The sequence below is a fragment of the Phascolarctos cinereus genome, unplaced genomic scaffold, assembly GCF_003287225.1.
Source record: "Phascolarctos cinereus isolate Bilbo 61053 unplaced genomic scaffold, phaCin_HiC Scaffold_7;HRSCAF=346, whole genome shotgun sequence".
Classification (NCBI taxonomy): domain Eukaryota; kingdom Metazoa; phylum Chordata; class Mammalia; order Diprotodontia; family Phascolarctidae; genus Phascolarctos; species Phascolarctos cinereus.
Window position 1 is genome coordinate 116,445,935 of NW_027556180.1, and position 23,834 is coordinate 116,469,768.

Genomic DNA, 23,834 nt, shown 5'->3' on the forward strand with positions numbered 1-23,834 from the left:
GAAGTAGAGCAACAGATAATAAAAGTATCGAGGCATAAAAATTCAAAATGAGACAAATGAACAAGTTTCGTGTTCATGAGTAAGAGATATGAATGGAAAAGAGAAGATAGTTAAAAGTTAAATTTTCAAGTCCATGATCTTAGAAATGCTTAGAAGCAGTTCCATGGAATAGTCAGGTCTTAAGGCATTCCTGAGACAGCACGACACAGTATATAGACCATAGGATGAAGGGTTCAAGTTCTGCTTGTTACGTATATAGGCTGGGCAATTATAGGCAAGTCATATAACCTCTCAGTGCCCTAGGTCAGGAGTCAGCAAATTACTGGGGAAGGCTAGGCCTCTGCCTGCTTTTGCATGCCCTGTGCTAAGAATGTTACTTTTAAAAATATTTTTAAACAAGGTTTTATTGTATTCTTTAACAACAATAACAACAAAGAACCAAACCCAAGGTTCTGGCCTTAGTTTGCTGACTCCAACCCTAGAAAACTCTAAAACTATAAATTACAAATGAGTTGTTCATCTGCAGAGAGTATAAGCACTGAGAATTCTCAGTACCAACAACAGGAGGAAATGGAAGTAACTGGAGTTGAGGAACTTGAACTGTGTGGTCAAGATGTTAAAAGGGTCACCAGCAAAAGTAACACCCTATTTGCTAGTGCCTTCCCCCTCAAATCACCTTATGTTTATTTTATAATTTTAAAAAACCTAAATACCACCATCTTGGGGCTCACTCTCCCAAACTGAACTCAAAAGATCAAGTTGGGTCACCAGACGACAAATCCCAGGGGCAAGAGTTCCACATTATTAGCTCACAAGCCCTCACCATGGTGTCCCTCATTGACATTCTGCAGGTAGACTCAAATAGCCCTTTGAAAACATATTTACTCAAACACTAGAGCAAGAACAGTAGCAACAAAGCCTGAGGAACACTTTCCCACAAAAAGCAGAATCAAGGGAATAAATATTGGGAGTAATCTGTGCCCCAGGAGCAAGTTCTCTGTCTCTGAGGTTCTCCTTATAGGCAATTGAGTTATTCAAAGTCTCATACCCCTTTTGAGGTATAGACTCCTCTGTTTACACCTGAAAGGGTTTCATCATACTTACATGTCATTGTTTCTACTAAAGTGATTTATAAAATTGGGGAAACAACATAATAGGTTATGGCAAAAAGGTAGCTCTAATGGATAGTATGAAGAAAAGCACATGGAAGTGGAGAAAAAGAAATAACTTCATGAGGCATTAAGTAGAAGGAGTAGGCCAAGCCCACTATTCTGATCTGTGAATTAGAGGGAGCACCAGGAATGATCTCCAAAGCGGAATATAGAAAAGGATATGGTTTCCTAAGAAGAAAACCACGTCTGAACTAAAGCAAGGGTATAGGAACATTATTAATGTTAGGTGAAAAGTTAAAGGCCGATGGGAAGTTAGTTAAAAATAGGCTGAATAGGACCAAAATACACAGTGTAAAGGATTAGGAGATGGATGAATTGATTAGCATTGGCCAGGAGAGGAAATAGGCTTCTCAGAATGGTAGTGAGTATAGATTGAGAACATCCACATATGTGGTGTGATTCTTGTCCCTGTCTCCCAGAAATCCTCCATAAGTTATGCATCCAATGGACCAAGGGCCTTCCTCTACATCTCTTGAAATTCCAGAAATACCATGGGCTATTTATTGATTATGTTTGTATTTTAATCATGTAACCTGCTTGCTTCCTCTTTCTACTCCCAAAGTCATGTATCACTGAAATGATTTCCTTTAGAATGCTTCTCTTGTGCAATTCTTTGCTTATCATTTGTTGTGGACAACTCACCCACTATGTGCTCCTCCATTGCCCTTTGGGTGATCCAAAACTAATTCCTCAGTGACTCAGGTGTTCCTAAACATGAAGTCACACAGCTTCCCCAAAACAGTATTAATAGGCCTTTGATGCAGGGGGAAGCTTGGGATCGTTTAAACCACTATACCATTTCCCAAATGCAATCTAGCTGCTTTCCTGCTATGTAGTTTTCACCCCAGCTCACTGCCTTTCTGTAGCACCTGGCCAAGACGCATATTCTGACAGATTTGTTCTATGGGCTATTTATCCAATTCCATTTTCACCAGAAGAATAGGCTATTAAATGCATGGACTTTTATTTCAAGAAGAAGTTTAGAATCCTTAGAAAACTCTATGTAATTTCCTAATGGCAAATAATGGAATGGTAAATAACCAGACTGTCCCCCCTGTCATTCCCATTCACCTTCTAATTTTAGGTCTTTTACAACGTTACTAGTTTCTTCTTTGATGACCATAAATATACTCATGTCCCCATCCAAAAAACCAAACAAAACCCTCTCACTTGATTCAGCCATCCCAGCTATCGTTCTATATCTCTCCTTCCCTTATCAGATAAATTCCTTTTAGAAAACATTCTACTTTTACTTCCTCTCACTTTAGTTCTTTTTTAAACCCTCTGCAATCTGTTTTCCAACATCATCATTACACTGAAACTGCCCTTTCTAAAGTTACCAGTGTCCTCTTAATTGCCAAATCTAGCATCCTTTTTCTCAATCTTTATCCTTCTTGACCTCTCTATATCATTTGATGCTGTCATTCACCTTATCCTATATACACTTTCCTCTTAACAATGCTCTCTCCGAGTTCTCTTCTTACCTGTCTGAACATTATTTCTCAGTTCCTTTTCTAAGTACATATCACCCATGATAGCCATGAGGGTGATGCCTCTGTCCTCCACCCTACTCTTTTTCCCCTCTAAAGTATTTCACTCAGTGATCTAATCAAGTCATATAAACTAAATTTTCATCTCTATGCAGATGATTCCCAAATATGTATGTCTATCCCTAGTCTCTATCCTGAGGTCCAGTCCTATATCCCCATTTGCCTTTTAGACATCTTGTATAAAGATATCCGATTTCATTAGTATAGGCAAGAACTCCCTCTACTAATGATTACAATCTTTACACATCTTAGTTGGAGATGGTCCTTAGGACTTACTATAGCAAAATAATCTAATACCCGCGAGCCAACATTCTGGCAACAAGCCCTTCTGAACTTGTCTACACTGACTCAAGACTAAGCACTAATTCTACCCCCTACAGGAAATCTTTCTCGTCCCTCTCTCCCTACCCCCTGCTAGTGCCCTCCCTCTGAGATTACAGTTCATCTACTCTGTGTATCTTTTGCAAGTGCCTAGTTACTTCTGTGTTGTCTCTCTGATCAGAATAAGTGCTTAGTACAGTGCCTGGCACATGGTGACAGCTTAATAAATGCTTCTTTATTAAATGAATTTCATATAATGATATGAGAACCCAAAGAGCAAATTTAACTTTATTTTTGTGTAATCTATAGATTCCCCTTTAATGTTCTTTTATCTAAATGAAATGTCCTTTATTATTTTCTTGTTGGGAGAGGGAAAAAAATCTGCCTGCAATAGGCAGAATCCTGAGAAGTTGTCTTTCATAGAGCTTTGAAGCCTATAATCCTTTTTGTTTTCATTTTTTGGGTTCAGTAGATTAAAAGGCACTTCTTCATTAAGTATCCTTGAAGATAGCTATCTGCAGATTTGACTTTGGGGTAGAATATACACGAGCAATTTGTAACCTGAAAAGAGACTAGTACTGAAGAGTAATACTTGAAAGAGAATACGCTAGGAGAGGAAATTCCTACCTTAGACAGGCATCAGTAGCAGATGGTGAGACCTACTGGGAAATAAATGCAAGGCTGGGGAAAGGGAGCCCTGTATTGTGGCAGATATAGGATCTGATGCAGCAGAAATCTCTCTCTGGAAACTGAAGTTAAATTGCACATTAATGTTTTATAAACTCTTTTGTATAGAAGAGCTAAAAATTAATCAGAAAAGAAGGGAAGCTTTGGATGGTGAGATTGTGTGGAAATTTCTCAGGATCTGCTGGAAACAATGAGATATGCCACTAGAATTTGTAACATGTATAACTTGCTATAAAACCTTTTCATGCTATTTCCCAGGGAATGCATTTTTTGTATGTTACAGTGAAGGAAAAAGAACAAATAAGTAAAAAGAGAGAGATAATATTTGTAGTTTAAATTTGCAAAAGCATAATATTATAAATGTTAGCTGCTAATAATTTAAGTACTGAAAACCACAAATATTAAATTCATTTGACATCAATATTTCTTGGATAGATTAAATATCATTTGTTTTTAAATAACATAAAAGCTCACTAATTCCTATGGATGAAACCTGAAAATCTAACCCTATTCCTTATGACTCTATCAAAAATAAGGGATTATTGCTATTGGTTGTATGAGTATTTTCAACATTAACAGAATTAAAAATCATCAGAGTGACAAACAGAGTACATATTTTTTAAAGTTTGTGCTTTATTTAATTCGAAGACTCTTTGCTGGGTGGTTAATAGTTGCCTAAAACTATAGTAGGAACGGTAGGGATACATATTTCAGTGCCTCAAAAGATATCTGATTTCATTACTGTATGCTAATATACTCCCTCCACTAATGGTGATCACTGGTTTTCCATATCTCAGTTGAAGATGGTCTTTAGGACTCACTATAGCAAAATTATTCAACACCCAGGGGCCAACATTCTGGCAACCAGCTCCTGAACTGATCTATGCTGATTCTTGGAATTACAAACTTGCTAGGTCTTTCCTTAAAGCCTTTGAAGGTTTGTTGCCCCAATCAAGGTTTAAACCTAACTTATATAACCTTACAAAAGTCAAGGTCACTTTCAGAGTTTGAAGAATCACATAAAGACTTGAGGTGGAAGTGTAAGAAATACAAAAGAAGAAAATGGCATTATTCCTTCCTTCCTAAGACAGCTAAGTTGGTAGATCCATGGACCTGGAGCAAGGAAGTTCAAATCCGAGTTCAAATCTGGCATCAGACACTTACTAGCTGTGTGACTCTGGGCAAGTCACTTAACACCTGTCTGCCTCAGTTTCCAATAACACCTTCCTCTCAGGGTTGTTGTGAGGATCAAATGAGACAATTGTAAAGTGCTTAGCCAAGTGCAGGGTATACAGTAGGCACTTAAAATGTTTACTCCTTCCCTCTTCAATGGCCTGTCTGCCTAATTTGTGATCATGTGTGTGTATGTGTGTAATATGCAAAGACTATGCAGTTTCATAGAGCACAGCTGTCATATATATACCCATGATATTTGTGGCATGCACACGTATACATAACTCCATACAAATCCAAAGGATTCATTAAACACCTAATCTGTGCTAGGCACTGTGTTAAGTAATAGAGATACTAATAGAAAGGATGAAATAGCTCCTACTCTTACTGAGCATATATACACATCTAACTGCATTGTTTTTTAAGACTTAAAATGGGCTTTTTGATTCAATACTTAAAAGCATATTATTGAAAATTTAAACCGAACAAAATAATAATAGCTAAAAGTTATGTTATACTTTGAGGTTTACAATATGATACGTATGTATGTATGTATTATGTGTGTGTATATATGTGTGTATGTGTGTGTGTGTGTGTGTGTGTGTGTGTGTGTGTATTATGTATGTGAGTAGGCGCTGTTATTATTCCCATTTTACAGATTAGGAAACTGAGGTTGAGTGAGGTTAAGTGTCCAAGTGTTACAGCTAGTGTCCAAGGCAGGATTTAAACTTGGACCCAAGTGACTCCAAGCCTGACACTCTTTCTACTGCTCAGGATGATTATGCTATTTCCCATGGAGAATCTAGCAAATATAACTCCTAATTACAAAATACATGCTATGGATGTATGACCTAATGAGACCACCTGTCAATAGAAGGGAAGAAAAAAATAAAAACCTCATATTTACTGAAACACAATGGGGTTTTCTAAGTAGATATTTGAGAATTGAACTAAATATAATGGGAGAAAAAAAATAATGAAGTTCCTGGAGAAGAGATAATAAAATCTACCTCTTCCCTCCCAGCAAAGTGGTAAAGGGCTACTAGGTCAGAATACTATATACATTGATATTCAAGTTTTCTATATCAGATGCTTTTTATTGTTTTTCTTTGTTAGAATGAAAGGTGCAACTTGGAGGCATCTGGGAAATGATAGCGCTGTAAAAACAAATTTTATATATATGTAGATTCTCTCTTGTTTTCTCTCTCTTATTCTCTCTCTCATTGTGCGTGTGTGTGTATGTGTGTGCAGGCACATGTGTATAATATATACACATATCTACACACACATATATGTATATATTTCAATTTAGAGATTTAAAATAATAAAGTTTTGGAAGTAAAAACTGATATGTAATCCATTTCCCATAACTTTTAAAACCCAAGGAAAGAAGTCATTTTGGGGTGTTTTTTGGTTTTTGTTTTTTAAAAGCCACTCCTTTGCAGCTACTGAATTCAATTGCTCTATATTAGAAATAGTCACTCACTCAGGTGTGTAGGTTCGAAAGCCAATCATATCAGGCAAGGAGAGAGTACTGTAGAATTGTTTAATGTTGCTATCCATATGTCTTCTGTCCAACACTCCCTCTTTCCTTGCTGAAATCTATAAAGGGTCCCAACTTAGGACAAATCTCCACCCCAACCCCAGTTTCCTCCCTTCCATCTCTGCCCCCACATCCCACTTCTATGTGGCCCAGAGGTTCTGGCTCATTATTACAAAAACATACATCCACAAAGTACCTAACCTAAGACTTTGGCACGGATTTAGGAGATTTAAAAATCTTTCCATGTTTCCTGAATCTCCCTTTGAGGGAGTTTCTCCTTTCTTAATGAGCCAGTTGTTTTCATTAACCACTAATTACTTTTCCTAAGCACAGGGGTATGTGTGACAAAGATGATGACATTACATGGGGAAAACATCTTACCGATAATTGAGAAATATTATACCAGCCAAGAATTGCAGGCATTTTGGAGATTATTACTTTAAGTTTGTGGAGAAATTAAAGGCTTGGTCCTGAAGTATCCCTTTTATGGTGTGAGGCCCAAAGATAATATTCAGTCACATTATTTAAAAAGCACATCTCCAAGTAATGCATTACTCCCTCAATAAAACACAGTCCGAGCTACACTAATTATGAAGCCTCGGTAACAGTCTAATCACTGCACTGGGTTTTTGGTGAAGCAAAAGAAATGCCATCCAGGGCTCTCATCTCTTCTCTGACCTTACTCTATTATACACACATCTCTGCTTGACAAAAGCTCGGTTTTACTACAGGTATTGACTACAAGCTTGAAGACACTGTAATATGACAATATCAAGGTCATACACTGGTCCTGTTGCCTCTCAGATTATTCCCCACAGCTCCGCTCTAAGGGAGATGGGGAAAACAAGAAACTGCTCCTTGGCTGTGGTTTCACAGTCCTCCAGGAAACTGGTTCACCTCAAGAGGTTGTGAGAGTCATAAAATTTCAAGAGACAGTCATTTAGGAACTTTTGCCTGCTGATGACTGTGCTTGGGAAACAAGCACAAAAACACAAAAGGCATGTAAATTGTGGACCACGTTGAAGAGTCAGCACAATGTGGAGGACTTAGAAATTAACCTGAAGATATATTTACCTTCACCAGGGAACTCCTGTACTCAGTCAAAGGTCTTCATTGATGATTCAGAGCTAAAAGTTTCTACCAGGTTCTGCTCCCTCAGCAGTATATTGTCAAACCATGCACTGATAGACTAATAAAAATAGATTGAGAAAGACAGAATTTTCTTTGAGAAGCCAGGAGATGAAAAAAACTGTTAATGCAGCATGAGGTTCCAGTCCAAGCCTCAGACCTACTAATTGTATTTATTCGTAGTGTTTAGGTTTGCAAGACACAGTTTAATCTCAAGATGATGTCACTTTACATTTTTATACTGCTTCCAAGTTTTCAAAGAGTTTTCAGTAGCATTTTATTTGATTCGTCCCCCACAACAACCTGATAAGTTAGGGTTCTGAATAATTATTCTTATTTAAAAAATGAAGAAAAAAAGAGAGTGACTTCCCCAAGGTCATGCAGATAAAATATCTTTTCACTTCAAATCAAATGCTCATTCCATTAGGGTACTTTGTAAACCACAAAGCACACTAGAAATGTGATCTATTATTATTAAAACATGCTGAGACCTCAAGTCAGTAATACCACAGATATTCAAATAAAACATTGAAATAGAAGAAAATGAGGGAAAAGAAAAAGGGAAGCATTAAGACAAATGTATGATATTTTTAATTCTTTGGAAACAGATCACAATTTGAACCTTTTTGGACTGGACCCATGATTTCTTTGAAGTAGGGAACTCCCAGGAAGGAAACATTCTCTTTCAAAGAAGACGTATTCTAATGCACAGTCTAAATGCCTAAGACATTTAGAGGTTAAATGACTTGTCAGGATCACACAGCTAGTAGATGTCAGAGACTGGATTTGAACCCAGGGCTTCCTGAATCTAAGGACAGCTCTCTAGCCACTATATCAAGTTGCCCTTCCTGATGTATTTCACATCAAAGAGCCATATATGATATATGAATGAAAATAATGAAATGATCTCTACTCTTTAAAAAAAAATTCATTTAATTTTTAATTTAAGAAATAAAACAAGCATTTCTATAACAGTATAATTTTTTTAAAAAAAGTGATTGCGCATGAAATTGCACATCTATTATGTACAACTTGCTATTCCTTTTAAATATATAACAAAGTTATCATGTAAATTTCTTTTTTTCCCCTTTGTTTCTTCCTTTCCACCGACCCAGCCTAGAGAAGGCTACCATTAGGCAGAAATACATATGTGTGTGTTTACATATACATGCATATCTACATATAAATACATATACATACATATATGTATATACATATACATATATATGTAAAGAATTGATATTCTATCAAGGGAGAGAATATGCACATACAATGTTCCAAACATGATGCAGTTTTAAACTTTAACAGCAAATAATGAAACGATCACTAGTCTCAAAGAATTGACATTCTATCTGGGAGAGAACATGTTTAAACAGAAAACATCCCAAAAGTCTTGGAGCAGTTTTAAGAAATGGCTTAAAACTGCACCAAGACTTTTGGGACACCCTGTATAAATATATAGAGAATAAATACAAGCATAAATATAAAATCAAAACAAAGTAAGTGTTAGAAAAAGAAAATGTAGTAAGAGAGGCACTAGGAGTTTGAGGGATCAAGAAAAACTCCATGTTTGTGATGTCACTTGAATTGCATCTTTTAGGGGAAAAAAAAAGAGATTCTCTGTGTTTAGCACAGTGTCTGGCACATAGTATGCACGTAATAAATGTTTATTGACTGATTGCCTGAGAAGGAGATAATGAAGTGGTGCATTCCATGCACGGGTTCTATAGGCCCAAAGGCATGAAGATGGGAATTGGAGCATTACATATCAAGAACATAGAGAAGGCTGATTTAACAGGATTGTAGAGTATGAGAAAAGAAATAATGTGCAATCTAGAAAGGCAGGTTGGGGGCAGGTTGCGGAGGAATTTAAAAGCAAGTGAGGGGGCAGCTAGGTGGCACAGTTGATAGAGCACCGGCCCTGAAGTCAGGAGGACCTGAGTTCAAATCCGACTTCAGACACATAATATTCGCTAGCTGTGTGACTCTGGGCAAGTCACTTAACCCCAGTTGCCTCCCTTAAAAAAAAAAAGCTAATGGAAGGGTTTAAATTTTATGCTAGAGGCCATAGGGAGCCACTGGAGTTGGAGTAATGTGAACATACTTATGCTTAAAGAATATCATTTTGTCAGCTATATAGAAAATGGCTTGGAGTGGGAAGAGATGAGGCAGAGAGAACAATCAGAAGGTCACTGCAAGACTCCAGGTGAAAGGCAATGAGGGCCTGATGTCAGATTGAGGCTATCGGAGTACAGAGAATGTATGAGTAAAGAGAGAGCATATCTGAAGGATACTAGTGTAATATTCAATTCCAAAATATAACGGTACATAAAGCCAAAAAAAAAAACCCAACTTCCTATATTAATTAAGATCTACAAACATTTATCAGTATTATTTGGGATTCTAAAAAGATAAATTAGATTTTAGTTATGTTGCAGTACAAGCGGTTCTCATATAACATTGCATTTCATATATTTTAGGTCTCTAAAACACAGCATAAAACAAATGGATATGATGTAAAGGGGAGAGGGGACTCTGTATGTCTTAATCCAAACTATAAAAACAAAGAAATTATCTCCCTCTTAAATTAGAAGAAGGAGAGAATGCTCTAGACCCAGGGGCACCATCACTAACAGCTTGATCTTTAGTTTATTTCTAGGAATTATGGGAAGCTACACATCACTAGACCTCAGTGACTGGGGTAGTACACAAGGAGTCAGGAGTTCACTACAATACATGTTTCCAGGCTGATGGGGCTACAATCAATTGAGTGCACTGAAAGTAAAATTTAATAGGAAGTGGAAGTAAAAGTTAATACTGGAAGAGTAGGTTGAAAGAATCAAATTAGGCTTGTCCTTGTGAATATACCTAATTTCCTCAGGTTTTTCTTTCTCTAACTTCCCAAGTTTCTCACTTTCTTTTACACTGTAAATAAGACTTCAAAGTTGCCCCAAGGCAACTCAGTTGCTTGCTTAGAAAAGTTGAACTTTCATCTACTTTCTCAAGTCTAATGAAATAAAAAAATAGAAATCACAAACAGAAAGTTATCTATAACCTTTGACTCTTCTACTAATTATAGTGTTGAATTTGAATTCTCCACTGCCTCCATTTTTTTCAGTCTCTATTAAAAAAATACATAAATGCCAGGAGAGATGCAAAAAAGAAAAAAAAAATTAGAAATTAGAAATAGGAAGTCAGGAAGCCTGCAACAGGCAGAAATTTGGAAACTCTTATGGGACAACTATATAACAGTCTTTTCTGTGAAAAAAATATAATCAAGTTGCTAAGAAAACTATCAGTCAACCTTTTTCTTTGGTATTGTGAGGACAACGTTTCTCACACTTTTCCAACTTGTTTCTTTAAGTCCCTGACTGCCTATATATGTTTAGAAACATCCTCAATGTAAATTTAAGAAAACATTTAGTTGTCATGTGAAAGAAACACAGAAAATCTTTACCTCAGTGTAGACAACAAATGTATTTGAGGTTCCACTGTTGAGGTTCCATTGGCTCTAGAATTAAACTGGAGGAGGAGAGTAGGCTGAATTGCCTTTGGGAAAATAAATAGTTCATTTTTAGTGCCCTCAGGCTTTTTTGCCTGAAACAAAGGCCTATTTATTAAGCAACAGTATTGTTCAGTTAATGTTATTTAACTGCTACTCATGGAATACTATTATCCCCCCAAAAGACTTGATGTTCAGGATCTCTTAGCGAGCTATGGGGAGATGTATGATGAATGTGAACAAGCAACAACACATTATAAAGAACAGTGGGGTGAAGGGTGTTAATAGAAAAAGTCTGCAGAAAAATAACCAGAAAAAAAAAAAGAAAGATGGTTCAGAATCATAGCAAGAATAAGAGACAAATGGTGGGTAGTTTATGGATCCCATTGGGATCCATATGATATGAAGACAATGTAAAGAAACTGAGTGGATCCCCTGTGTGAATTTATGGGGGTGGGGGTAGGATAAGTACAAGAATCATATATGTATAGATGGATTGTGATCTACATCTTTGGAAGGAATACACACATCGATGAAATAATAAATCCATTTTTTGGACCATTTCTTGATAGATCAAAACATTTTTATATATAACATAACCATTGTAATGTTAATGACAAAATGTGAATCTGAGAGAAAGAAAAGCTTTATGCAGACTATCTAAAGAAGCTGGATGAGGCACAGTTCCTAAAATATATATATATTGTTCTCTTGAGGAATTACTTCCTCAGCTAATCAAATTATATACTCTATTACATTGGTTATGGAAACGGATCACAATTAGGATTTTTTATCATGTACATTTGGTACAATAGAGCATAATTCAGCAGAAAATCCAGCCATTGTTTAAATAAAAAAAAGTTAGAAATATAAACAACTCCAGAGAAGAATTCCATAAGTAACAGAACATCTAATTTAAAGCTAAAGCAAGATAACCTGTTAGTAGGCATTATCAGAAATCATCAGGGTAGGATGAGAGAGAAATTACAGAGGAATGCTATTTTAAAAAGAAATTAGAAAGTAGTCCTTGTCCTTAAATTACTTACAGTAGAATTTGAGGAGAAATGTATGCATACACAAGGGAAACCATAAATTATTTACTGAACAAATTAAAAATAAAATTCTACATTTCCTGGGGATCTGCTTACAATTATCCCAATTTTGTTTATGGAGAGTGAAGTCAGAACTCAGAGTATTCTTTCAGATTCTTCAGGGCCACATCTACTGAAATCTGATTAGTATGAGTTTGAGAAATGTGCCCAAAGAGGAGGTCTTTAGAATGGGAATAGGATCAAGATGGAAGGATATTGTAAAGGAGATAGCTTTTGAGTTGAGTTTGGTGTGCTTATTACTGATAAGGTTATTGCTATGTGGAAGAAACATAAGAATAGTATTCCAGAAACATTATTTAATAGTTGTAGATGGCATGTGCCTGCTAAGAAGAACATGCAACCACACTGAATTCTAAGGTCTCTACATTTCAATTCAATAAATAATAATGAAGCGGCAACTACGTGGGGGGAACTACTCTAAATACTGGGGCTACTGTGACCAAAAAAAATCAAAACAGGCTTTACCTTTAAGGAGTTTTATTGTAATTGGTACATACAATAATGACTCAGATAAGTAAATACAAAATAATTAAGAAAGATCAGACATTGAGTAAAAGTTGGAATCTCAGCTGAACCTTCAAGGAATTTGCAACAATGTTTATAAAGTTGTACGACCATACTTCAGTCTTGTTAGTACTTATGTTGAAAGTTGTAAAAGTGACCAGTCTGACCCCATAGCCTGAAGGCCAGTTATATTACATTTCACCTGTCCCAGAACATAATCTGGTGTTTCAAGGGGGTTTGAAGGGTGTCTAGTCTCTCTGTCATTGGTTCATACCCCAGCTATTGTGTTCCCCTAATTTTAGGGGTTCCCTACAACCCAGATCCATTTGCTTTTACAGAGGAATATTTACTTCAAAGGTATAGTAAAAGCAAACATGTAAATATTCCCCCCAACCCCCAGAAGGCAAGATTACCCACCTTGTACCACCTCAGTCTTTATGGTAGAGAAGAGGATTAGGTTCAAAACTTCATTGCATTCCTGTATAGTATGGTAACCAAGTTCCAAGGTGAAAGCTCTCCTGGGCTTGTGTCCCAGCATCCTGTCTTAAGAACTTTCCTGTAATTAATACTTGGCCTGGAATCCTTCCTCCAAGTTCACTGTGGTTTAAGCTCAGAGGCTGGGGACTCCAGACCCAAAAAGAACAAAAGAAACTGACCCAAAGTCCAGACAGACACAATTCCTGAGGCAACAGGGCATAAAATGGAGAGTGGGAAAGGTAGCACTTTTCCACATCCAGCTTAGGGCACAGTGCCTATGCTTCAAAGGAACAGAAACTTCACCCATCTTTGATGTTATTGGGGAAAGAGACAGAGACAGACAGACAGACACAGAGACAGAGGGACAGACACAGAGACACAGAGACAGAAACATGGAGACAAAGAGACAGAGACAGAAAGAGACAAAGAGAAGCAGACACAGAGACAGACACAGAGAGATAGAGAAACAAAGACACAGAGATAGAGAAAGAGGCAGACAGATAGAGACAGAGATACAGAAACAGACAAGGACATAGAGAAAGAGACGGAAGCAGAGAGATAGGGACAGAGACAGAAAGAGATATGAGACAAAGAGACAGCACATCCTTGCCAACTCCCACATGGTGCCTCCAACCTAGGTGATTTGGACAAGAACAGCAAAACTCTATTACAGACATTTCTAAAGAAAAGTCTTCAATATCTTTGCAGTTTTCAAGGCTATTGCCTCTTGTCCTTAATCCTCATTCTTCTTCACCTCTCTTGCAGCTTTTGACACTATTAATCACCCTCACTTCCTTAATACTCTCTTCTCTCTAGGTTTTTGGGACACCATTCTTCTGTTTTTCCACCTATATGATTGCTTTTTCTCAGTCTCCTTTGCTAGATGTTCATCCAGGTTGCACCCTCTAACCATAGGTGTCCCACAGAGCTTTGTCCTGGGGTCTCTTCTTTTCTCCCTCTAAACTATTTCACTTGGTGATTTCATCACCATCTCATCACATCTCATCAATTCCATGGATTTCATTGTGACCTCTAGACTGATGATTCATAAACTTACCTATCCTGTCCTAACTCTCTGTTGACCTCCCATTTCACATCCCTGTTTGCTTTTCAGACATTTCTAACTGGATGTCTTAAACGTAACATATCTAAAACAGAACCTATTATCTTTCTTCATAAAACCTACTGCCTCCTAACTTCCTTATTACTGTATAGGACGCTAGCATCCTCCTAGGAGTCATTCTCAATTCCTCACCATCTCTCTGTCACACAAACACCCATATCCAACCTGTTCCCAAGGCCTGACAATTTCATCTTTGCAATATCCCTCAAATCCACCCCTTCTTCCCTCTGATACTGCAACCACCCTGGGGCAGGTCATCATCAGCTTACTGTTGACCTATTACAATAGGTTGCTGGTGAGTCTGCCATCCCCAAGTCTCTCCCCACTCTAATGCATCTGCCATTTTTTCTGCCAAAGTGATTTTCCAGAAGCACACATCTAACTATGCCGTTTCCCTATTCAATAAACTTCAATGACTCCATATTGCCTCCAGGATCAAATACTAAGTCTTCTAATCGATGTTCAAAGCCCTTCATAATCTAATACCATCCTCCACCTCTCCAGTATTTTTAGACCTTGCTCTCCATCCATACTCTTTTATCTAGTGACATTTGCATCCTTGATGTTTCTTGAACATGATGCTTCATCTCTGAGCTCCAGGCATTTTCTCTGGCTGTCCTCATGGGGAACAGATCTTCTAATGCTATCCCTCCATCTCAACCCACAGGCTTCCCTGGCTTCCTTCAAGTTCCAAGTGAAATCTGATCTTCCACAAGAAATATTTCCTAATCCTTTCTTAGTTCTAGTTGCCTTTCTTCTTTTAATTATTTCCTATTTTTTTCTTGTTTGTATATTATTTGTAAATATTTGTTTGTTTGTTGCTTCTCCCATTAAGTTTTGAGCTCCTTGAAGATAGGGCCCATCTTTTACCTCTTTTTGGATCCCCACAATTTAATACAGTGCCTGACACATTGTAGACACTTAATAAATATTTGTTTGCTGACTTATACCTATTCTTCCTGCTATTGAAAAGAAATGTTGTTAGCCATTATAGGCATACTGGAAATTTTGCCTACTGGGAATACCTAAAACTTACTGTGATTTTCTATAACTTCAGGGAGTCTTTTTTAGCTACATTAGCTTCTCTGGATACAGCCATTGAGTGAAGGCTATTTCAGATAGAAGCAATCTTGGAACAACTCACTCTCCTGCTATATTCATTTATATTTAATGTCTACAGATTATTTCACAGATGGACAAGATAACTGCTTTTTGTAGATGAATAAAAGTACCAAGCTATAAGCTCATCTTATTTGGCTTAATCAAATCCATAAGCCTAGGCTCCTGATCATGAATCACTGTGATAAACATTTCCATCGTTATAAATAAATCAATTTGTCGCAGACATTTGTTTAGCTCATCTTTGTTGACATATTATTGGCTGCTTTACTGTGGATGTCACCCACAGAGAACCTTTTGATTCTGCTCTTGGATCTTAACCATTTCATAGACTCCATTAAGAGACAAGCCACTTTCGGTGACATGATTAATTCCACGGTGCCTACCTGTTGTAGTTTTGGGAAATGGGGCTCATTTTCCCCAAAAAGTATTTTGCAAATTTCTAACTTGTTTAGTGGGTGCTCAGAGAACATTTGTCTCTTTTTTGTTGAGGGAATATTAAGATAGGATTAAGCTTGCATCAGAGAGGAATCTGCTAAAGGGCCTTGCTTGTAATTTATGTACCACTGTAAAGCATTTGAGCCCGTAATGATGGATGTTACCTGTCCCTGCTGATTCTCTGCAATTCATTAGAATAACAACATGCAAGCTTTTTGTTTCACATTTAATGGAACTTGCACTTTTGTTGCATTGCAAATCCTTCAATCATTTAGATAACCAAAACGTTCTATATTCTTCTTCTTTCGACTTTCCTTTAATTTCTGTGCTTCTTAAGACTCTATAGTGTGTGTTTACACATATATGTATACAAACATATATATGTATATGTGTATTATATATACATATTTCCCAATTACACATAAAAACAACTTTAAACATTCATTTTTTAAAACTTTGAGTTCTAAATTCTCCCCCTCCCTGAAATGGCAAGTAATTTGATATTGGTTATGTATGTGGAGTCATGCACAATATATTTCCATATTTGTCATGTTGTAAAAGAAAATATGACCAAAAAAGTATGCTTTGATATTCATTCAGACTCCATCAGTACTTTCTTTGGATATGGATAGGATTTTTTCATCATTAAGTCCTTCAAAATTGTCTTGGATCATTGTAACACTGAGAATGGCCAAGTCATTCACAGTTAATTATTGTACATTATTGCTGCTACTGTTTATACTATTCTGGTTCTGCTCACTTCACTTTGCATCTGTTCCTGTAAGTCTTCCTAGGTTTTTTTTTTCTGAAAGCATCCTGTTTGTCATTTCTTATAGCACAATAGAATTCTATCATCATCATACAGATCAGTGGTATTGCTCAAAGGGTATGCACAATTTTATATGCTTTAGATATAGTTCCAAATTGCTTTCCAGAATGGATGAATCAGTTTACAACTCCATCAATGGCTCATTAGTGTCCCAATTTTCCCACATCCCCTTCAAAATTTGTCACTTGTTTTCTACCATATTGGCCAATCTGATTGGTGTGAGGTCGTACGTCAGGGTTGTTTTAATTTGCATTTTTCTAATCAATAGTGATTTAGAACAGTTTTTCATATGTCTATAGATAGCTTTAATTTCCTCATCTGAAAACTGTCTTTTCATATCCTTTGACCATTTATCAATTGAAGAATGACTTGTATTCCTATAAATTTAACTCAGTTCTCTACATATTTGAGAAAGGAGGTGTTTGTCAGGGCAACTTGCTATAAAATTTTTTCCACAGTTATGTTTACTGTGTAGTTCCCTCCACCTAGCTAGTTCCCTCCTATTTTTCCTTCACTCTTTCCTCTTTCACCTCATCCTTCCTCAAAAGTGTTTTGCTCTTTCCCTCTCCTGCTGCTCGAGGCGCTAGCCGCCACCATGAACGACATTGTAACCATCAGAACCAGGAAGTTCATGACAAACAGACTTCTTCAGCATAAATAGATGTCCTTCATCCTGGAAAGACCACAGTGCCCAAGACTGAATTTCGAGAAAAACTGGCCAAGATGTACAAGACAACTTCAGACATCATTTTTGTCTTTGGATTCAGAACCCATTTTGGTGGTAGCAAAACAACAGGCGTTGGCATGATTTATGATTCCCTTGACTATGCAAAGAAAAATGAATCAAACCACAGACGTGCAAGGCATGGCCTGTACGAGAAGAAAAAGATATCAAGAAAACAGCAAAAGGAACACAAGAACAGAATGAAGAAAGTCAGGGGTACTGCAAAGGCAAATGTTGGTGCTGGCAAAAAGTGAGCTGGAGATTTCATAACAGAAGGAATAAAAGGCACTGAAGAAGATGTTTATCTGTAAAGACAATTTTTCATCACAGCATAAATAATAAACTATGTAAAAACTTTAAAAAATAAGTGTTTTGCTTATGACCACCACTTCCCCCAATCCATCCTCCATTTTATCAGCACTCGTTTTCTCTTATCCCCTTCCTCTTTTACTTCTCTGTAGGGTAAAATAGATTTGTATACCTAGCTGAGTATGTATGTTATTCCCTCTTTGAGCCAATTTTGATGAGAATAAGGTTCATGCTCTCCCCTCTACTACCCTTATCTTCTCCACCATTGTTAAAGCTCTCTTGTCTTTCTTTTATGTTAGATAATTCACTCCATTCTACCTTTCCCTTTCCCCTTCTTCTGGTGCATCCTTCTTTCTCGACCCCTAATTTTATTTTTCTAATTAATCATCTCATCATATTCAAATCACACCCATATCCTATGCCTATGTATACTCCTTCTAACTGTCCTAATAACGAGAAAGTTTTTAGGAGTTACAAGTATCATTTTACCTTGTAGGAATGTAAATACTTTAAACTTATTGAATCCTTCATCATTTCTCTTTCTTGTTTACCCGTATAGGCTTCTTTTGAGTCTTGTATTCGAAAGTCAAATTTTCTAGTCAGCTCTGTTCTTTTCATCAAGAATGCTTAAAAGTCCTCTCTTTCATTAAATGAACAATCCCCCTGCCCCAGAAGATTATACTCAGTTTTGCTGGGTAGATGATTCTTGGTTGTCATCCTAGTTCCTTTTTTTCTCTGGAATATCATATCCCAAGCCTTTTGATCTTTTAAAGTAAAAGCTTCTAAATCTTGTGTTATCCTTACTGTGGCTTCATGATATTTGCATTGTTTCTTTCTGTCTGATTGCAATATTTTCTCCTTGACCTGACAGCTCTGGAATTTGAAAATAATATTCCTGGGAGTTTTCATTTTGGGATCCCTTTCAAGTGGTGATTGGTGGATCCTTTCTATTTCAATTTTGCTTTTTGGTTCTAGGATATTAGGGCAGTTTTCTTTTATAATTTATTGAAATATTATATCTAAGCTTTTTCTTCTTTTTTTTACTCACAACATTCAGATAGTCCTACAGTTCTTAAGCTATCTCTCCTTTATCTATTTTCCAGGTCAATTGTTTTTCCAATTCTCTTCTATTTTTTTTCTTCATTCTTTTGATTTTGGTTTATTATTCCTTGATAGCTTATGGATTCATTAGTTTCGATGTGTCCAATTCTAATTTTTAAGGAATTATTTTCTTCAATGAGTTCTCGTACTTTCTTTTCTACTTGGCCAATTCTCCTTTTTAAGGTGTTCTCTTCAGTAGAATTTTTTGTGCCTCTTTTACACATTGACCTATTCTATTAGTTTTTAAAGGTGTCATTTTCTTCAGTATTTTTGTGCCTCCTTTTCATGACTTTCTTGCATCGCTCTCATTTCTTTTCCCAATTTTTTCCTCTACCTTTCTTATTTGATTTTTAACATCTTCTTTGAGCTCTATCAGGAATTCTTTTTGAGCCTGGGACTAATTCATATATTTTTTGAGGCTTTGCAAGTAGCTGTTTTGACTTTGTTGTCTTTTTCTGAGTTTACATTTTGACCTTCCTTGTCACCACAGTAATTTTCTATGGTCAGGTTCATTGTTGTTGTTATTGTTGTTGTTGTTGTTGTTGTTGTTTGCTCATTTTCTAGCCTATTACTAGACTTTTATTTAATTTCGTGTTGGGGTCTGCTCCTGGGGTTGAGAGGGCATTGTCCCAAGCTTTTTTGGTATTGGAGTACTTAGAGCTAGTTCTGGAGATCTGTTAATTTTCAGTTCTTCCTAGGTAGTATGATCTAAGGAAAGGTATGGTCACTATTCTCCTGGCTGTGTTGTGGTCTGTGAATGACCACAAGCACTCTTCTCTACCCTCAAAGTGTGATCAGGGTCCCTGTACCACTTGGCCACATGCTCTAGTGTGTTAATCTTCCTCCTCTTTGCCCTGCGACTGTAATCTGGAACTGCATGTGGGCAATGCAGCAGAGTCCTTTACCTAGTGGCAGCAAAGGGTTCCCTGTAATCTTCTTCTGACCAGTTGTCTGATCCCCTTACTATCTGTCTAGAAGCTCTAGCAGCTGCTGCTGCAGATTCATTCGCTCTCCCCAAAGGCCTGCTGCTGGCTTGCTGGGGTGTGGCTTGCACTGGTGTGACCTGAACTGGAATGTACTCCACTCTCATCCCACTAAAACAGCCCTTTCTGGCTAACTTTCTAAGTTGCTTTGGGCTGTAAAAATTGTTTCACTCCATTCTTTTATTGGTTTTACCACTCCAGAATTCATTTTGAGGTATAAATTTTAGATTTGTTTGGAGGGGAATTTGGGAGAGCTCAGCCAAGTCATTGCCATTACTATCCATCTTGTGTGTGTGCATGTGTGTATATATACACATACACATACATACAAGCATACACATATATGTGTGTGTGTGTACATATATATTTATATATGTGTATATATATATATATATATATATATATACATATATATATAGGTATATATATAAGTATATGTATGTATGTAGCTGAATTATTTCTTTTTCCCCCATTGCTTTCTTTGTATTACATTAAACTTTGGGATATCATTTTTGATTATTTATTTTTAGGTTATTGATTGAGAGTATTAAAGAGCATTAAAAAATTCTGATTAGTATTTTTTTCTGGATTCCATTCTACATTTTATTTTTATTGCTTTAAATTGAATGGTGTGTTTTTTTTTTTACACCATGTACCGCCTAGATGTTAATATACCCTCCTACAAGGAGTTTTTCTCGTGGTGTACCTACCCTGGTGGGTAAGATGGCTATCCTTAAGAGTTTTTCTAGGTAGTTCCACTTTTGTTCCTATTGTCCTTACCATAGCAAAGGCTAGAACATATACTATTAGGTACAGATTTGAAAATTTTTTACCCTTTCTGTTCAATTTTGTGGGCAATATGCATGATGGCTAAAGAAGATAACCAGTGGTATAGTTTTTCTATCAGTTGGACTGGTACAATCAAAATTTTTTAAAAGGTTTTTTGAAATTTCTGTCTTACTACACCAATTCTTTTTGAAAACCATTCGAAACTTTTTTTTGCTATGTTTCATTATTAGGTTGCATTTCTAGAGTGAGTGTTGTGTGGATTTTTTAATCTGCATCTTTTCAGATTCAAGTAATGCCTCAATTTCTACTCTAATTTAATATGGGGTTATGAATGAAATTATTTCTTACAGTTGTCTTGCATTGGTATTCAATACAAGATATGCAATGCTATTTGGAACTAAGAATATTGTTCACAAGAAGTGTTATAAACTTCTTGAATCTAACAACTGATTAACTTTGTTTCCAATTTTATTATGATGTAGTCCAGGCACATATAAAAAAAAAACAACCTCAATTTCACAAGTACTCATGACTTCATTGCTTTACTTATCAGCATCATCTCATTAAAGCATTCCCAGTAGATGGGGGATTGGTATTTCTGATTTGTTCTGATGAATCTTGCCTTTTGGGCATTTTAAAAAAGAAAAAAAAAGCTCTACTTACTGTGCTGATTCCTGTGGCAAACTGACCATTTCAAGTGTTGTAACCAGTGCCAGCTTTCAACTCTGCTGCCCCCAAATTTCTTAGTCATAAAAAAAGTTTCATCACATTGGTCAAGGAGTTAACTGAAGCAATGGCATTGATAGTATTCAATTGACCAGCATTTTGGGGTTTCTTCTAGGCCTCCAGAGCTGCTATAGTAGTTTAAGGAAAAACCTGGCTGATGCTTTTTTATTTTTTTGGTTTGCTCCCATTCCTTCAGTGACTTTAAGAGAGTTATTATTGTCTTCATAATTTCAATCTTTTTTGATAGGGTATAGATAGAAATTGTATGGTTTGGGAAAATTCACTGTCCTGCTATTATTCTTTTATATCTAAAATTACTATATAATCATATATTATATCTAATATAATTATATCTAATATATTATATTATATCTAATTTCTAATGTAATATATCATATCTAATGTAATTATATATTGTGTCTAAAATTGTATCTTTTTATCTGTGGACTATTGTACAGATGGATAAAATAAGTTATTTTTAGCATTGAATCAAAGCATCATGATCTATAGGCTTACCAAATGCATCTTCAGTAAATACTAGCAGAAGACAGGACAAAAGGAATGATGTGCAAATCCTCCTATTCCTTCATAATTTTGATGTCCTCTGCCAATTCTTTATATTTCATCAATAGTCAATAAACATTTATTAAGCACCTTCTATGTGCCAGGCTCTGTGCAAAGAACTAGGGATTTAAAGGTGGAAAAAATAAAAGACAGTTCTCATCCTCAAGTAGTTCATAATATAATAGGGAAAGGCAAAACACAAAAAGAAGCTGAAAAATGGAGGAGGGAAAAGAGAGCTACCTAATGCAGAGGCATGGTGTAAAAGTCAGTCAGAGAAGTCTCAAGGCAGTACTGACCGCCATAAGAGAAATGAGGAGATGTCTGAGCTGAGATCTCTCCTTAAATGGAGATTTGAAACTCATGGCTCCAATCAGAGGGCCAGAGACTAGTGTTGAGGTAGAGTACAAAGCTAAGCATTCTTACAGGATGATGAGATTATCTCAGAAATGAGCTTCCCGGAACATGATGGAGAAGTCAATCAGAGAAGTCCCAAAGTAATGCAGCCAGGTGAGTAATTAGAGAAACTTTTTGGAAGCTTTTTGTTACATGTAGTTTAGAAATTATGACTACTTATTAAAATATTACTATTAAGTTGTTTTTTCTGGGTCAATGTCCCATTCAATTCATTATAAACCATGATTTGGATTATGATAAAAATTTCATTGGAGTATAGTTTGCTGGTTGACTTCTTTACAATATTTTGAGATCTGTACTTTGTTGAGTGTCTATCCATGAGCTCGAGCTTCTAATATACAATTCTAGCTACTAGGATATGTCTTGCTAGGTATTTGAGAGATGCTAAATTTTTACAGAATATGTTACACAATTTTGACCATTTCTATGCATAATCTCCACTGATCACCAGTCCAGGTCTTAAGAATAAGGCTTCTAAAATTTTTTGGTCAAAGACCAAATCCTGAATAGTCATCATAAACCAATCTACTTCCAAAAGCAAATTTCCATGACCCAACCATTTGTTTGACACTTCTTTGTTGATAAATTGTTGGTCGAGTTCATGTAGATGATACTGATGTTATGGAATCTTTTGATTTCATTTTTGTACCTTAGAAATTTCATAGGCCCTATTGTTAGATAATTCAATTTTTATTAATTTGAGAAATCTAATGGCATGTCCCTTTTATCAGTATTTACTAAACTACTTTAAAATATTTCATAAGTTTTGATCCATTTTATCATGGGCTCTAAGAATGTCTACTAATTATTTTCTTCCTTTTTTGGCAAGCAAATATTAATATTTCTATAACTGCCTCAGGGTCTTATGGACTGTTTTTAATTAATGTTGTGTGGGGTTTTGTAATGATTCTTTCCAAGTCTGTTATAGTACAGTTTATAAAGTTCTGAAAGTATACAACAAGGCAAGTATTGTGTAGTTATTAATTGCTTTAAACAAACTCTTCCCATTTGAGAATGCCAGTAAGGTTCAACATATAAAGCCACATCCTTTGTCTTGCATTTATTTTCAATGTGTTTTTCCTAGAAGAAACCAAAGTGTGCTGTTATGGCCTTCATCCATTGGTTTAATGGGAACTGTGGTTACAATCTCATATCCTTCATTCTCTATCTTTCCTTAGCATACATTAAGAATTTTATACTTCTAGAATCCAAATGACATCTTGATATCATTGGGAAAGTGTTCCAGGAGATGAAAGAGTTCTTTAATGTGCCTAATTTTTAAAACTATATATATATATATATATTCATGTCATTCATATGCATTAGTAATCTGTTCAGTCTATAAGCATTTATTAAGTGCTTACTATGTATCAGGCACTGTGCTAAGTACTGAGGATGCAAAAAAAAAGCAAAAGACAATCCTTTCTCTCAAGATCAGTCTAACTGGGGAGACAATATACAAACATCTATGTATAAACAAGATAAGTAAAATATAAACTGGAGATAATAGAGAAGAGGCTTTACAAAGGGGATAGGGAAGGCTTAA

At 36.1% G+C, this 23,834-nt stretch overlaps 1 pseudogene; it reads left to right on the forward strand.

Annotated features, from left to right (window-relative positions):
• The first annotated feature begins 17,273 nt into the window (after positions 1–17,273).
• Positions 17,274–17,685, forward strand: LOC110212450 (small ribosomal subunit protein eS24 pseudogene; annotated as a pseudogene).
• The last annotated feature ends 6,149 nt before the right edge of the window (positions 17,686–23,834 follow it).